Raw genomic sequence first — 5,485 nt, 5'->3', positions numbered from 1 at the left:
AACGCCTCCACTCGCACCCCTCACTCAGCACAGTGCACTCGACCTTTCCTCTCTGGAAAAACCCAAGTAATATACTTCCCCCCCAACGCCTCCACTCGCACCCCTTACTCAGCACAGTGCACTCGACCTTTCCTCTCTGGAAAAACCCAAGTAATATACTTCCCCCAACGCCTCCACTCGCACCCCTTACTCAGCACAGTGCACTCGACCTTTCCTCTCTGGAAAACCCAAGTTATATACTTCCCCCCAATGCCTCCATTCGCACCCCTCACTCAGCACAGTGCACTCGACCTTTCCTCTCTGGAAAACCCAAGTTATATACTTCCCCCCAATGCCTCCATTCGCACCCCTCACTCAGCACAGTGCACTCGACCTTTCCTCTCTGGAAAAACCCAAGTAATATACTTCCCCCCCAACGCCTCCACTCGCACCCCTTACTCAGCACAGTGGACTCGACCTTCCTCTCTGGAAAAACCTAAGGGAATTCACCTTTTTATAGTCATCTGTAGTCGACGTAATACTTTATTCGCAATGCCAGCTCTCATTTGTATTTGTAACTAACTGGCCCAGGGCCAGTGTCCTTTCAACTCATTTAACCCATTTTTGGCCTGACATCGAATTGAAATTTAAATAATTTCTAAATCCTCCAGTTTTCTGAAATACATATTTTCACAATCTTTCAAAAATAGCAGACCTACAAGCATCGTAGCGCACCACTCGGTGGCGCGCTATGAGCTGGTAGATCTGCTATTTTTCAATAGCTAAATCATAACATAATGTAATTTAGGAAGTGGACTATTTATATTTTCATATTGATTGAATTGACACCTGGCGTTTAACACTTTTCCCCCGCGTCAGTTATTGTGTGTGTGTGTATAGTCTGTCTGATGTTATCTTTGTTTGTCTTCATCCTCACAGACCTTCTTAACGTTTTGAGAGATCTCTGAGAAATGCTTAGGCAGAATGGATTAAATATGTACATACTGTATGTAAGCACTGGAACCTTCCTATACACCAGCCCCTCCTTTTGTTTGTTCACATGATTATGATTATATACAGAGTGTTTTAACAGAGTATTTACTTTTCCTTTTTCTTGAATTGAGTTACTGACGAATAAATGGATGAAGTGATTCAATAATAATTGTCTGAGTCTTAGCTTTAAAGTGACAACTCTTTAACATGTCTTAACCCATTCTGAACGGGCACCCATTTTGGTGTCAGCATCATGTTATGCTTTAGCTATTGAAAAATAGCAGATCTACAAGCTCATATCGCGCCACCGAGTGGCGCGATACGAGCTTGTAGGTCTGCTATTTTTGAAAAAAATTGAAGAACGACTGACATTTTTAGAATCTGATCTCAGGTCAGAATGGGTTAATCAGACCAGTGTGTTGTCCAGTGGAAACCTCGTATGAATCTGATCTCAGGTCAGAATGGGTTAACATGTCTTAATCTAGTTAAAGCAGATGGTTCCGACATAACACCATACTATGCTGATGTGGAATATACTGCAAAATGTTCAACTTTGACGATTGCATGGCGTAGGCAGGTGTATGCAACGCGTACGTGTGCTTTTGTTTTGGTGGAATACTTTAGCTAATGCTGTGATAAAAACAAACACTTCAAATCAGATGGGTCCATCGGAAACGACAGTAATCCGATATCCCCCAAGCGTCCAAAGTCCACCGAGCTTCTCCATCGGGCCGCGGTGAATGGAGGCAGAGGCCGAGAACTCAATAGACCAGGCAATAGAAGCTGCAGAGTACCTTTGTCTAAAGCTACAGTAGCAAGCAGTGTGCGGGACAGCGGATATTATGAAGGCTCGGTGGAACAGAGGTGTCCAATGAACGCCGTGCACTCATACCCGACAGACAATGGGCCCGATCCTCCCACATTATGAGCGTTCTGTAATGTAATATATCAAATCTGGCCTAGTTTTTGTCCTCGTCATAATGGTGCCGCAGCGTGTTCTGGACGGTGGAATCTTACAGGGGGCATTCAGAAGACTACACAACATGGAGATGTATACTCGAACATGGGGATGTATACTCTCTAACATGTGTATTTTACAAGGCAAAAATATGAGAGGGGAGTTATGTTCTCGCCAAGTGCTAGGGCGGTACTGTATATCTAGGGTAGTGGAACAACTGCAATATATTGAATTGTGTTTGTCAAGGATTGTGTTGTAATAGTAGCCGACGCCCCAGGGCTGTGAACATTTAACAAGTAAACATGTTTTCATTTTTGTGTAATTTGTCTTTACAAGAAATGCCAATGCCCGCTCGGCAAGAGCAAGAAGCGAGGGATGGTGAAAGAAAAACCACTCTTTGTTTTGCACTATAACTGAACTACTTTTGTTCAATAAAGGTGATGACTAATAAAAGGACTGGAGATTAAATGTTTCTGGTTCCCTTTCTGGCATCATTTGGAGCTCCTCATATTGCTTCCAAATTGTGCAACACTGATTAATGATGCAGTCAGTTGTATGAGAACAGAAAAACAAACGGTGTTTGCTTACAGTTTATTTCAATACAGATTTCTCCTGCTCCTCCACCACCTCCTCCAACTCCATAATATTCATGGATTAAAGTTATCAGTCGCCATGACTGATTTCAGTCCTTTGAATTAAGAGGCCAGCATGTCTTCTATGAAGGCATGAGATGCACCGAAAATAGTTATTTTGAGGTTAACGTTAAGTTGCAGTGGTGCACATGTTCAGAAGCATCTTCCATAAATATAAGTGGTGTCAGAAATGTCATAAAAGCAAGGAAAGGTTCAATCCTGTGATTTCTTCCACTTGTTGGCTGTATGTAGAACAGCAGCAACATGGGTTTAGAATGGTAATACCTAAACATAATGACATTATTTTTCAGTCAAAATATTGTATTTTGCAAAACTATGCAAGCTGTACCCCATATGTTGGCATATGAACCACTGGAGGGCATTTGAGATGATGGACACGCGAAGACGTGGGTATTTGCGGTGGCCAATCAGATTGTTCACTGTGTTAGGGTTAACAGTTACACTAGCAACCGTACACGGTAGCAAACGTTTTCTCTATGGAAACTCAATTATTGTTAAGGAATGTTTAAACTAGTCGGGTCATGCATTTGCAGCATTTATGCACCGTCATACCAAGAACCTAAATTTGCTCAGCAAACCTATAGTTTGAAACTACACCCCGGTGCAGTTGTTGCAAATGCCGTCTGATATCATAATACATGTATTATATTCATGGGCTTGGTTGTTCTAGTTTCTTTATGCCCTCAGGTCATCTCACACCAGAGAAGACCTGTCCGGTGTGGGGAAGGGCAAAACGTACAAACCGAGTTGTGTAAAACGCAATCCATGGGTGAAACTCGTGGATCCAACTGGTTTTCACCGTGACAATATGAAGGCTGGATAAAGTTTAAGGGCGAGATACTACAATTTACAATTTACAATTTAGGCATTTAGCAGACGCTCTTAATCCAGAGCGACTTACATTAAGCAAGAACAAAAAAGCATGGGAATACTTCACATTAAAACATTTATCAAGAAACATGCGTAAGCTAAGAAAGTAACAGTGGAATATCTATATAATGAAGCTATACATATAACTATACATCTATACTACTATGCTATACATATGTACTATGACGTGCTATGACTACATACAATGCAATTATAGTGCTGTCTACATAACATGCTATAAGTCTGTATCAAATGCTATCTAAGTCTACAGAAATTCTATCTAAGGGGGTATAGGGTAAGTGCTATGGGCCATGATGGAGTCTGAAAAGGTGGGGTTTCAGACTATACGGCGGAACATTGGGAGTGATGCTGCAGTTCTGACTGCACATATGAGCCACTGAGTGACTGGAGTAGAGGTTAGATGTATCGTGGATCACTGTCTGCTTGTCTGTCGTCAGGAGATCAGATCTGCTCCCCGAGGGAGGCACAGAGAAAAAGGGAACTGATCTAAGGAGTGACATGTGCACGGAGAATGAGATTCATTTCATACAACAATAATGATGTGCTGATAATATGTAACTGCACTGTAGTAGGAATGTCACTGACCACCAACATACTGTATGCAATTCAAAGACAATGTGTGACATCTGGTGGCAATATTAAAGAATTACAGCACTATAGCAAACGTCCAATGATTTGACCATTTCAACATTACCTTTGGCATGGCAACAACATTAAACACTGAGTCAGTGCAATTAAATGTTTACACAGGGTGTGCGCCCGTGCGTGTGTGTGTGTGTGTGTGTGTGTGTGCGTGTGTGTGTGTGTGCGTGTGTGTGTGTCCACTGTCCAGTCAGTGAAAGTGCCAGAGGGCACATAATTATGCAAGTGGTTTGCATAAGTGGACATGCATAATAAAGACTCCGCAATGATCCTCCTCTCTAGAAAAATGTCATACTGCAAGTTCCAACCCTGCAGGACATGCATATTTAATTAGAACAAACTCAACAAAGCCTTCAAGCTGTTGTTGTAATACAAAGACCACGCCATTAACTGCTGCAGTGGGCTCTGCATGTAGGCTATGTAGGTAGGCTACTGTGTGTGTGTGACGTGTGTCTGTGTGATGAATTGAACAATGTGGACCCTGTTGTAAACAAGTGTAATTAGGGTTGCCACCCGTCCCTTAAAATACAGAATCGTCCCTTATTTGAGAATTAAATGATGCGTCCCTTATTGAACCAATAAGGAACGCAGTTTGTTCCTTATTTTCCTAAATAGCCAGTCAACACTGAATTTAACAATAATGAACAAAACAAAACACAGGAAATATTAAAGTCAGCACAATTGTTCTAGCGGGAGGCACACACTACCTAAAGTACCAGTGGTTCCCAAAGTGGGGTCCGGGGACCCCCAGGGGTCCTTGAGGGAGTTCCAGGCGGTCCCCAGCTAAATGATAGTTTGGAACCAAATGGACCCTTATGGGTCTGTAACTCTGAGAGTGTACAAATGGACCCAAATGGACCATCAGAGTTAAATTAACATTGATTTTACAATATGAATTGGGGGTCCCAGAGATAGAAATGCCATTAAATGGGGGTCCGTATACTAATGCATGTCAAACTGGTACTTGAAATTAAATGGGTTGAAAAATCTTCTCTTATGGGGGTCGCTGGCATATATTTTCTAATGGGCTGCTGATGTTGTTATGCTCATTTGGAAAACAAAATTCTACTTCAAAAGCTGTGGATAGCATACAAACTTCAACGTATTGCTTCAACGTATTGCTTCAACGTATTGCTTCAACGTATTGCTTCAACGTATTGCTTCAACTTATTGCTTCAACGTATTGCTTCAACGTATTGCTTCAACGTATTGCCGGCCTTGCCGCACACACCTGCGCCACAAGGCCGCGGCAGGTGTAAAGAGTGTCCCTTATTTCAAGATCTCAAAGGTGGCAACCCTAAGTGTAATGCTTAATTGGGTCGTCCACTCACAGTTAACAGTCTCTGTATATTGAGTTTGTGCTTGAAAT

Source organism: Protomyctophum parallelum, assembly GCF_964188405.1.
Source record: "Protomyctophum parallelum genome assembly, chromosome: 6".
Lineage (NCBI taxonomy): Eukaryota > Metazoa > Chordata > Actinopteri > Myctophiformes > Myctophidae > Protomyctophum > Protomyctophum parallelum.
Note: the sequence above shows the minus strand (reverse complement) of the source record.